This window comes from Engystomops pustulosus, chromosome 1, assembly GCF_040894005.1.
Source record: "Engystomops pustulosus chromosome 1, aEngPut4.maternal, whole genome shotgun sequence".
Lineage (NCBI taxonomy): Eukaryota > Metazoa > Chordata > Amphibia > Anura > Leptodactylidae > Engystomops > Engystomops pustulosus.
In genome coordinates, this window is record NC_092411.1 from 277,855,030 (window position 1) to 277,868,092 (window position 13,063).

The window sequence follows — 13,063 nt, forward strand, 5'->3', positions numbered from 1 at the left end:
TTTCAAGTTGGGTCAGTAAAAAGGCATTTTAGAGGTGTGAAGGGCACACATGCAGAAGTGTATGATAGAATACAAACCCCTCCAAAACTGCGCCAACTGCTAGCAAAAACCAGGTGAATGTTTTTAGGTGAAAGTTTGCGTGATCTTAATAGTGCACAGGGACACCCCACCGACCATGCCCTTCACACCCCTTTCCACTCCCAATTGGCCTGGAGCTGGTGTGGAGGGGAAACTAATCACAATTATTGGCATTTCGCTAGTAATTGCAATTATTTCATGGCTTCTATGTTAGTTTTATGTCCTCCCAAGTTCTCATGTTCATTTTCCTACTAGGGGCTCAAAAAAGTACATTACAGTAAGTACAGTAATAATTCACTATTAAAGTAGTGGACGTTTATGTACGTCCTAACTGACCAGTCCTTTGTTAACTAGAATATCCATATATTGATTGTTGATGCAAGGGGTTAAGGCAAACTTAGACAATTTACAGTGTCCTTATGCCGTACATTCTATCTTTTTGCAACTATGACTCAATTTTCTTAATGTATTTTCTCTTAATTGCTCCAATATTCGGAAACTTCCGTCGCTAGCAAACTTTCTTTCAAACAGCATGATGAACAAGTCTTTTAATTCACATCTGTACAGACAACGAGTGATCCATTTTTAAATAGCGTGTATGAGTATTCATTATGCCTTCCAGCAGAGATACCAGTTGGAGATGATTCATGAATGAGTTCAAATACCCTCGTCTTTTGCAAATTTTCCTCTGGTCTCCCCCTGCAGTATGAATCTGTTCCCTTGTCTTGTGTACATCACTGTATACGCTCTGATCCATCTGTTCTTCAGAGTCCATTCCACTTCAGAGCAATTACAGACGTGGTTTGCATGTATCACAATGTCAAATCTTACCGGAGTGCATGCCACCCTGGGCATCGGAGACTCTTTCGGGCACAATCCACTCAACATTCCATCTTCATATAATCATTTCTCCCTTGCGGGGAAAAACAAATGACTTTGTCTATTTATTAAGAGCCTCGGAGCTTCATGTCAAATAATTTTTTTATTAGAAGCTGACATTTTCCAAATGATTTGCTCGTACATCAAGAACGATCCCCAGCAAACAAAGCCAACGGATGGCGATAAAAGATGCCAAGTGCTGACAAGTTATGGGAACTATAGAGAAAGTTCCCCCGTTAAACTCAATGCAGTATTATAGACCATACATTGCATGAACGCTATCCTTATTGAGAGTTTTATCTGCTCGGGCATGCTGACCTGAGTGAGGGAGATACTTCTCGAGACTTAAAATGGACAATTCATCTTGTTTCCGTGAGAGGCCGGAGAAGAATTCGGAAACCCTTTAATAGTTTTGTAATAGTTTTATTGCCCTTTTAAGATACCTATCAAAGCTGATGTGAAATGTGCAATTCTCCAAGAACAGTGTTTTATTTCTTCATAATACGGCTCCAGGATTTTCCTTTATTCTCCCTGGGCATTAATCACACCGGACAGCGAAGCTCTGAGCCGAGAGAATGTGTTACGAAGAGCGGCACTTCAAGAACATCAGCAATGCAAAAAATACTCTGTAATAACGGAAAGGCCTGGCAAATGAGTATTTGTACAAGGTCTCATAGGAGATCATTATCCAGTCCTATTATTTACATAGCGCCGTATGTATCTGGACAAACATGCATACATTTCCTCTAATAATAGCTATACGGTACTTATTTACTGCTTACGTACTCTATAGCTGGAAATAGAAGTTGGAATATTGTAGAACATTTCATGGGGTGCTGTATCTCATTGTGGAGGTGGAACTTGGCATTGTGAATATTCAAGGTAAGTCTCCCGGGGAAAAGGTATGCAAATGATCTTCCTAACAGTAGTATTGTAAGAATAAACTTTTATTAGACCTGTAAACCTGAAAGTCAATATCTGACTTAGGGATTTATCTGACAATAGGGATTTTGGCCAAATCTAAAAGGAAGAGACATCCATCTACAGACAGGGCAGGGTATTACTGTAGGTAGTGAAAGTATTCATGCTGAATTCCATTTTAGGACTGACTCCCTTGTTGTGCACTGACTCCATATGACTAAACATTGTGTTTTAATCGCTTGTAGACTGCATCAAACTTGTATCACATTGACATTAAAAGGAACGTGTCATGGATGGAACATGGATTTTAACCATAATGTGTTTTATTTTCAGCCAAGTTACTGTGTGACTCGACGCAGCACCCTCAAATCCGAGGGAGGGTATAATGAGGAAATTGAGAGAGAGATTTGCGGTGTGTCTTGGAGAAGAGAATTCCTGAGGGAGGGGGGAATGAGGGAGCTGATTTCTCTGGAGCAAGTTACCCTTAGCCAAAATCACATTCAATAGGAAAGGGAATGAGGGAGCTGAGCCCAGTCACACAGTGACTCGGCTGAAGGGTAGAATGAGGAAATCGAGAGAGAGATTTGCAGTGTGCCTTGGAGAAGAGAACTCCTGAGAGAGGGGGGAATGAGGGAGCTGATTTCTCTGGAGCAAGTTACACTTAGCCAACATCAGACTCAACAGGGAAGGGAATGGGGTAGCTGAGCCCAGTCACACAGTGACGAGCTAAAGTGAAAACACATCCTTGTGACTCTGCAAGTCTCCTTGTAAGGTGCCAGCCACTTTCTTAATAAGGGATTTTGATTAGCTCAAGCTTTGGATTTTTATATTTTAAAAAAGCATGGGGCACAATATGAAGACTTCTGTGGGAAGCTGTCAATGGGTTTAATGGTGAAAACCTGATAAAAGGTTCCCTTAAATTCAGAGAATTGACTCTGAAACTGGAGCTCTCAAGGATTAGATAGTATTCTGTACAAACGTCAATGCTTATGATCCCCTATTGGAACCAGAGCATATAATGGCAGTAGGGGGATTGTGATTTACGGTATCGCCTTTCTGTTTGGTTGCTCCCATTTGTCTGTATGAAGACTGTTTAGATCCCCAAAATAGAAATCTGAACTTCCTCACAAAAAAAAAAGATTCATTTTGTTTTCGGTCTCTGGTCTATGTGATGTGACATCTAAGGAGAACAACAAACTGTTCCTTTTATGTTTGCAAAACGCAAAATTAAATATTTGTGAGCACAAGCTGTAAAACGCTGCAAGGCTTCTTCCAGACGCAGCGAATATGTTCTTGAGGCAAATACAGACAGCAGGACTATGAGACTGTCATCCACTCGAACAGAAAGTATCTACCCCAAAGGTATCGCAATCTGTCACAGTGTTTTGCCACCAGTCATCCCAACCATTCCAGTAACTTAATTACACTTTACTGCTCTTCTACATCTCCATGAAGGCACATCGCTAGTGCACAGAATGACCGAGGATCGGAAATCTGCAAACAAATCAGTTGACTGGTAAAATGAGCTATGTATAATTAAGTATCGGAAATAATACTGTAAAATTTGAAAAAATTCCAAATTCAACCAGAAGACTTTTTTTTATGTTTGGACCATATTGTCACATGTGTATGTAGTCCATAATATATGGACTGTAAAGCTGCCATGGACTCTGGGCCAGCGCCAGCACTGGTCATAATTGAGTGCCGGAGCCCAGGGCTGCTAGGGGGCCCACATAAGGCTGTACATAAGAAATTCACGGGAGCTATGTCAAATAAATCCATAGAAATGATGGGGGCTTTATATAAAATAACCATGAGGGGGCTTTCATTATAAAAGGTTGAAAATTTTAGGGAACAGAAGACTATTTTAGTTTCTCAATTTTTTATGCCTAGTGAAACCTGGAGCCAACTTTGCATGGACTAAACCCTACTCTTGACTCCCACCATCCTAGTCATCTATAGGGGTCAATTGACTCTCAATAGGACTACAGATCCATTTTTTTAGCACGGAGAGGAGAGTCTCATGGGGAAGAAAGGATCCTTAGCATAATATATCATTATGAAGCTGGATCTCAAGGAAATCTTCAATCCAGGATATAAGGTTATGTGGTCCATATTTTACAGATTTCATTTGCCCCATCTTAGTTAAACCTCCTCTTTTACAATTCAAAAACTAAAAATGAGCATTGCCTTCTAGTTCATCATTCAGAAACAAATCACATGAGCTATTGTTAGGATAACTTAGCCTCTGCTGCCTTTCTCTTTCATTAAATTGTGTACCCCCAAAATGTTTGCCCATTATTTCAGGATTTTACATACAATTTGACAATTATTTGCAGTTTGGATCCAACGCCAAGAGTAGACTGACACTTTAGCTCCATTGATGTGAGAAAGAGGCAGAGAGATTCAATGCCACAAACAACCCATTGAATGATTTGGTGCTGTTTCTGAGAGTAAGCGAGGAAATTTTTGATAATTTTGCATAGCTATTATAAACAGTTGGCAAACAGACTCAGCATGGACAGTAAACGAAAGTGGCACACCTCACCCATTCCTGTTATGGCGATGAGTAGGTATGAGCGGACCCATTAAGGTCCGGTTACACCAGACTCTTGAGGATGGCAGATATACAGAGATTTATGATAAACTATATATATTTTAGAATCAAACTGTGTAGAGCAACACTATAAATAAAGAGTCGGGTGCAGGTCCTCTTGTAGGTTCTGACGCAAACCCCAAATATCTTTAGCGAACAATGAAGTTGCACTCCGGATTGTAGAAAAAAAAAGTGATTAATTTCACCATAAAACAGCAACGTTTCACCTTTTCCATAAAGACATTGTCAAGCCTTTATGGAAAAAGGTGAAACGTTGCTGTTTGATGGTGGAATAAATCCCTTTTTGTTTCAATAAATATTTTATATATTTTTATGTTTTTATAGCTTTCTGGTCAGTTACTTATCAAAAACTCTTCAGTTGTTTTTTTTTAAAGTCTTTATTAAACTATTCTTAGGTCTACTTAGGTCTACCTAGATTGCCGTTACAATTTTTGTCATTTTTGTAGCCTATTTTTGTGGTACAGTTGCTAAAACTGTTTGCGCTAAAACTATTATTGCACAGTTTTCAAAAAAATGAAGCCTACTACATATTCTTTTTTGCAGTTTTCCTACAACAAATTTCCTTTAGAACCTCAAATATGGCAAAAAATAAAAAATAAAAAGTTTATCAAAACATTTTTCTAAAAAAAAATCCACCAAATATGCAGGTTAAATTGGTCAATAAAAATGAATGGTGCTTAAGATACAGAATATAAAACCAATGGAGGAGTTTTACAGGGGACACGTACAATACCCCACCTACACATAACAAGAATACCTAAAGAGTCTGTCTCATCTGTTTCCCAAAAACAGCCTGTAAAAAGAGTAATACCGCTGTATAACTGCACATAAATACCAGAGTACAGAGAATGTTATCTGAGCCCACAATATAACTGCAGATATTTTATCCTCCACTCGCTGTAAGATTAAAAAAAGTAAATAGTTTCTTCTTGTAAAAGGATATATTTTACCTAATAATGGGAAAAAACGACCAGCGCAGCTGCTAAAATACTGCTATCGAAAGGGAGCGTTTGCTGAATAGCGTAGAAGTATTATTATTGTTACAGTATTATGAATTACTGATGCACTTCTTTACCAATGAGATGTTACGCCGTTAATAATTTATTTTACAAAGTGCTGCAAGTTCTTCCAACACAGAGCGAAGAGATGAAAACGACCACTAAATCATACGTCTCCGCTCTGCAGTAATGTAAAGATGGGGATGCTCCGGCTATGACTCCTTGCCACATAGTTCCTTATAGCAGTGGTCTCCAACCTTTTTTTTGCCCACGGACTGACTGTGACATAAATTTTCTCCTGGGACAGGTGGGTGGGGTGATGGTGTCAAGCCAAAATGTATGTTGTCCCTTTTTCTGTTTGATGCCTACCCTGCTTCCATTGTCCCATTTACTGTAGCATGCCCCCCATGTCCCTTTTCCCTTAGCATGCCCCCTTCCCATGTCCCCTTTCACGTAGCTGTCCCACTCTCTGCGTCCAATGTCTTCTTTCCTGCAGCAATCCCACTTCCTTCAATGACCCCTTCCCTGTTGATGGAACCCTCTCATGTATCCGTTCCTGTAGTTTCCAACCTTTCTTTAATGTTCCCTTTTTCTGTAGCTGCCCTGTCCTTCAATGACCCCCTTCCTGTAGCTCCCCCTACTCCAATGTCCCCTTTCTTGTAGCATTCCTCCCTCCCTCAATGTCCCCTTTCCTGCAGAATGCCCCCCTCCCTAAATGTCCCCTTTCCTGCAGAATTCTCTCCTCCCTCAATGCCCCCTTTTCTGCATCATGTCTCTCCTCCCTCAATGTGCCCTTTGCCAGCTGAACTGGCTCCAATACTTACCTTCCCCTGCAGCTGCCTTCTCAACTTTCACTTTTCTTTCTCCTTAATGCCCGGCTCTATTGATGAAAATCGCTATGTGATGACATCATCATGCGGTCTGGCAATAGAGCCGTGTATTAACGTGGAAGAGAAGTGAAAGAAGAGAAGGCAGCTGCAGGGGAAGGGGGGAAGGTGAGCATTGTGTTTTATATTTCACAGTGTTTGGCCATGGCCCAGGACCAGGTGCTCCACGGCCTGGTCTGGGGCCGTGGCACGGTAGTTGGGGAAGAAAGCCTTATATCAAGGATGTGCTGTCCCTCTATGACTACACATGACTACTGAGGTATTGTGCCTGTAGGTTGGTTAAGTGTGAAGGTTGTGGACATGGACATCAGTAGAGACTTAAAGTTTACAGTTTACACAAATGTTTATGAAAAGTGACCAAGAAGCATAGATCCAGGGGGATAACTACAGCAGTAGCAGCTATATTACCTGCTATGAGGCCAAAGTGTCAGTGGGCCAGACACACTAAAGAAAGGAGGATGTGCACCATTATATTTGTATTATGCTGCACATTTTACAACATAATATGTATATAACATATATGTGAGGTATATATATGTATATTTTTTAAGTGGGATGGGGGGCCCCTATCAGAAGCCTACTTTGGTGTCCTGCCCCTGGATAGATCAATGTACGATAGATACTTGGATCCATGGTCCATATCAGAGATTAGATATTCATATCTAATCATATGAATAGAAGCTATGCAGATATGTTCATTTCATATGATATCCATCTTTGAAAGTCAAGTATGCCACCACTTCCAATGGAGGGTCTACTATGGCAATTTGGTAACCATAGCAACAATGGAAGTAAACTGACTACAATGGAAGCAGCAGAAGAACAACCATTTTGTGGTTCTAACCACATCCTCTACAATTATGTCTGAAGGTCACCTGAACTACAGTAAGTCAGAGGTCAACCACTTCAGTCAATAACTGTAGAAAAGTGGCCTCTAATTGTACACTAGAAACAAAAACTGTAAATGCTGGTGTTACAGTATAAAGTTCAAAAGTTCTAAAAAAAAATGTACCCATAATTAATGGAAGAATAGAAACGAATGAGATCGATGGAAGCTATAGAAGGCTACTTATACGAATTGATGATCAACGGGTGCAAAGGGGGCCATTTGATTTCACTTAGCTTCCTGTTGACATGGAAGTAAAATGGATGAAATGGTAAATTTAAGGCCCTGTCCTTTCCATTACAACCAAAATCACAATAATGATGGAGGATGTGAAAGGTCCACCACTCAACATAAGCATTTTAAAAGAACTAAGCTCTAATTGCCCTATATGAGGTTTTTATGGATTAGTGAGGACCTCTGCAGCCTTCAAAATAGCTTGTTCTATCTTGGAGTGACATATGGGTCCTCTTTCTACTGAATAATCATCTAGTGCTAAGGTTAGACTATACACGAGGAGGACATGAACCTTCTAACCACTCCCAACCAAGTTTTAAGCTCTGTAGGCCACAAAAAAGTGCTTATTACTCAGGATATGAAGAAGATACTCATTATTTACAAAGCTTTGCTCATTATATGAAGATATGATGTGCTTTCCCGCTATGACTACATAAGGGCATCAAGTATATCCTAGATTATATGATATCACAAGTTCAGTTTACCCAATTACCTACCAGTAGGAGCGAATATGTGGCATACCAGGGGTTTTCAGGTGAACTATATTTATAAAATATCCATAGAATACATTTGGTCTCAGAAACTGGACTTAAAGCTGGTAGGTGGACCCTTTACTGTGGTATTGTGCCTCTAGGGTGGTTAAGTGTGAGGCTTGTGGACATGGACATCAGTAGAGACTTAAAGTTTAACAGTTTACACAAATGTTTATGAAAAGTGACCAAGAAGCATAGATCCAGGGGGATAACTACAGCAGTAGCAGCCATTTTAGCTGCTATGAGGCCACAGTGTCAGGGGGCCTGTATACAAATATGTATGTTTTTTAAGTGGGAAGGGGAACCCCTTTCAGAAGCCTGCTTTGGGGTCCAGCCCCTGGATAGATCAATGTACGATAGATACTTGGATGCATGGTCCATATCATAGATTAGATATCCATATCTAATCATATCAATAGAAGCTATGCAGATCTGTTCATTTCATATGATATCCCTTCTGTGAAAGTCAAGTATGCCACCACTTCCAATGGAGGCTCTACTTTGGCAATTTGGTAACCATAGTAACAATGGAAGTAAACTGACTGCAATGGAAGCAGCAGAAGAAGAACCATTTTGTAGTTCTAGCCACATCCTCTACAATTATGTCTGAAGGTCACCTGAACTACAGTAAGTCAAAGGTCAACCACTTCAGTGAATAACTGTAGAAAAGTGGCCTCTAATGGCACAGTAGAAAGTTCAAAAGTTCTAAAAAAATTTACCCATAATTAATGGAAGAATAGAATCGAATGAGGTTGATGGAAGCTCTGGAAGACTACTTATACGAATCGATGATCAACGGGTGCATAGGGGGCCATTTGATTGCAATTAGCTTCCTGTTGACATGTAAGTCAAATGGACGAAATGCCTCAATTCAATGTCCTGTCCTTTCCATTACGGTTTCAATTGTGAAAAAAAATATAATCAACCAAAGTCACAATAATGATGGAGGATGTGAAATGTCCACCACTCAACATATTCATTTTTAAAGAATTGGGCTCTAATTGCCCTATGTGAGTTTTTTGGAGTAGCTTCTTCTATCTTGGAGTGACATCTGGGTCCTCCTTCTACTGAATAATCATCTAGTGCTAAGGTTAGACTCTATACGAGGAGGACATGAACCTTCTAACCATTCCCAACCAAGGTTGAAGCTCATTGCTCAGGATATGAAGAAGATACTCATGATTTACAAAGCTTTGCGCATTGTAATAACCAGTTGTCTGCTGTAAATATTAAGATAGTAAAATAATAAAACAACAGTATATTTAAGATGTCGTCAGACTGCTAACATAAGAATAATGAAGACCTATAGCAGGCGGCTTATCATTCTGAATTATGAGGTCATCCTTCCATGCGGAATAAACATTCCCCTTCTTAAATCAACATAATTTGCCTTCAAGGGGGTTTCCTCTCCCTTTACAACTATTTTTAAAGTGCATGGAGGAGACAAGCGGGCTGTATTTATTACACTGACTACACAGTATATCCCAGCGCAGAAACAAACACATGCACCAGCATTTATTTAAGCTCATACATCATATTAAAGATGAGCCACCAAGGCAATGTTCTGGTTTTTCCGGGGCAGTCACAAAATCAGCAGATATTCCTCGTTTGCCACTACCCTTGAATTAAAGTGATTAGTCCGCCCCAATGACTTTAGTAATAGGCAGGAATTGGTTCGCCTTCATGAACAAATTACTGCTCTTGGTCCTTTGCCCAAGTGTTCAGCATAAATCCAGGCTTTTGCTATATAAAAAAAACCTGCAGTAGCCTAAACCAGTGCGATAAAGCATGAAATAATGGGATGTGATACAGACCTATTATTAGTAATCTGTCTAGTAATGCGGCCAGTGAGATGACACTGGAGTCTGGGCTCAATGTTATTTGGTAAATGCATGTTTTCTACAGTCAGATTACTATAATAAATGTCACATAAGAGAAGGAGACATATGAGAATTTCCGTACAAATGACCTTGCCATTCAGTGAGTCAAACTACATAGTATTCGGGAAATTCTTGTACTTATCATAATGCTATTGATTTTAATGGAACACAACTGATTTTGGAAACTGGTACACCTTGGCATGATCCTAGGAGATTACCCTTTTAGTATATTGCAGTGTATATGTATATGTCTGCACTAGACTTTCAACAATGCAGAAATCTATAGTCCGGTGTATATTCATTTATTTTCTACAAATGTTTCTATTTGCAGTCTCTGTCTGTGAACTTCTCCGTGAGCTTCTGCCTTGGTGCTAGCAAGATGGAATTCAGCCAACATTTCAAAATGATAAGTAGATGGAGGGGAAAATGAGGGTGGTAAGAGCCAAAGTAAGGTGAGAAGGAAGTATTTTACTTAGATGACATATATTACAAGGTTTCCAGTGTTAACTTGTACTCCTGATTCAGGCAAAGTTCGATAGTGTTCTCCTTATCCCGTTGTCCTCCCGGACCCCAGAGGAAAAGATTGTCCTGTACACATAGCAGAGCTATATTAAGCCAATTTTATGTGCGGTCTCAAACTCGACTACAAAGAATTCATTTCATTCTCTCAATGTGGAATGAAGAAGTTCATCTGTGATTACTATATGTGGGAAAGAACAATGCAAAATACAAAATTTTCGTTTCCTTGAGTATGTTTCTTGAGATTCATCTAAATCAAAGCCATGATAACTCATTGAGAAAAAGCAAAACAGAATTCCTAAAATTCCAAAGAATTGGGAGGCTTGGATTAGCCATAATTTCATAAAATGAATGTACACTAGGCTAACATTACTTACCGACGCCCAATCGGTCACCCCTTCTGGGAAACCTCTGCGGTATAAAACAGAATATTAGGGTATGGCAGGTGTGCAAGTTGTTGATGCAGTCTCTGTATACCAACAGAGACTCATGGTGATAGAAGGTATAGTACTGAAAATAGTCATTCATGCAAGCAAAACCTTTAAGAGGCTACGTTGAGGGTTGAGCGGACCCAAACGCACAATGATTGGGTCCATGTCGAACAGCACAGGTTCAGCCATAAGTAAAGCCCTAGCATTTGGGCTCACACCCCTACGGTAAAACCGGCAACTGGTGCAGTCACTGATCGCTGGTGCTAACCCTTTAAACACCACTGGCAAAGCAAGGATCCTTGGAAAAATGGCAGCACATACATGTCACCACCATTCAAATACTACTGGCACCGGTCATGGGTGATAATAGTGGTTCAGGTACCTGAAACAAACTTGTGAGGCCACACTTGCCGAACCTGAGCGGAACCTGTCATCCCTAGATACTATTAACATCTTAATAGCTGGATGGCCACTTATTGAAGAAAAGCACTACAACTCCCAACAGAGTATAACACAATCTGGTGATTTGAGCAAAAAAGTATAGTAGGAAGGTAATGTTTGTTCACCTATTCAGTGACACATGATCCTCTTTTCTATTAAGTTTGCAATCTACAAAGAACTAAGACAGTTTTTAATGATGGATGTGACTAAAGGTGGTGCAAAATTATTATTGGAAAAATAATTGCCAGTGAAACTTTTTGTTAACATGATACAAGGCCGGAGGAAATAATGACAGGCGAAACCACTCCAAATAGTCCGCATCATAGACACGGCTGTACTGCAAGTGACAGCACCAGTTTAGAGCCACATGAAAGTGTTGTGTCTACATTAATGGGAGAAAGATGACCAGCAAAACTAATTGCTTATATAATCGTAAATTAAAGTCATTCACTTGTGTGAAGAAGAAGATACAAGGGTTTTCTGGCGAATGCAATTTGTACTCTCTGGCATCGGCACAAAAGTGTCTTGATAAGATTAATTAAGAAGGGCAATAGAATTGTCTAGATAAAAGAGGCCTGATATATCATTTCCACTCCAGCTACTGTATCGGAACACGCAAGTACATTCCAGAATGAAATACAAAGAAATAATTACGGATCTCCTTACCATGGCTGAGGAAACTGTGACAATATATAGATTTAGTGAGTATATTTCCAATTATCTAATGACTAGAGTAATAGAACCATTACATGAGAAAACCAGAGGTTATCATGTGATGCAGTAAATCATTCTATGCCATTATCATTATATAGATACAGACACGAGATGCTGAGTGGAAGCTGGTACGGTCTTTAGCTATCACACACAGTTTGTAATAGGCAAAACCAGTCACCTATATCGAGAAATGGCAACAGATGCCATTTAACTGACAAAGAACAAGGACATCTAACAATGAGACTATGGATTCGATTCTCATAGACAAAGAAATTGGTTACACTCACATTACAATCCAACTTATTCGGGGTAGGGTTAAGTGGTGCCAGTCAAAACTGCCTTCTAGTTCCTATGAAAATATGCAAGGTTTATAAATATACAAGTTTTATCATATAAAAGTTTTCCAGGTAAAGCAGCTCCCTTGACATCAAGCATGACCTTCAGGAAGCCTTATGACATGGATTAAAACTACATAAGGAGTATGGAATTAGGTTCTCCGTAAGGAAAACTCTTATTTCCCGACCCTAGTCACAAGTCTCTCACTTCAGTTCCCTATGCTCTACTGAAGAGACCTAACCAGGTCAAAACAGGGCTGTCTACAGTTGGGAGTCTTGTTGTCAAGATAGCTGCATTAAAAGATAGCTAAAAGAAGCATGCTGTTACTTATCCCATCTTGGATAACTTTGCATATTTTCCCAGAATCCCCAAGTGGATCATCCATGGCTATAGGACTCCGCACGCCTACACGACGGCCACAATTTGAAGTCTCCATAAGGAGAACTCTAACTTCCCAATTCTAGTTCCTATGATAGACATTGTTGTACTGTAATCGGCTACATAATGTAAATGCTCCAATACTTCTACTTTGATCTTTCAGCCTGGCTGTTCACATGAATCTGACATGATCAACATGCCAAACATTGATCCTATTTCCATTATCTTGTGACCCCATTTTTCAAAATCATCAATGATATTTTTTAAATGTATTGGGCGAGATCAGCTTCTTGAGCTTTTCTTGTGTAGTTGAAGGACAATGCGGAAATTA

The 13,063-nt window shown here is 39.7% G+C and overlaps 1 protein-coding gene and 1 long non-coding RNA gene across 3 annotated transcripts in view; one reads left to right on the forward strand and one right to left on the reverse strand.

The window, feature by feature from the left end:
- CTNNA2 (catenin alpha 2) overlaps positions 1–13,063 on the reverse strand; it is a 1,396,423-nt gene that overhangs the window by 145,169 nt on the left and 1,238,191 nt on the right. The window lies entirely within an intron of this gene.
- Positions 8,579–10,365, forward strand: LOC140113300 (uncharacterized). The gene is made up of 2 exons (XR_011852715.1): positions 8,579–8,660; positions 10,245–10,365. It is a non-coding gene; the product is annotated as an uncharacterized lncRNA (long non-coding RNA).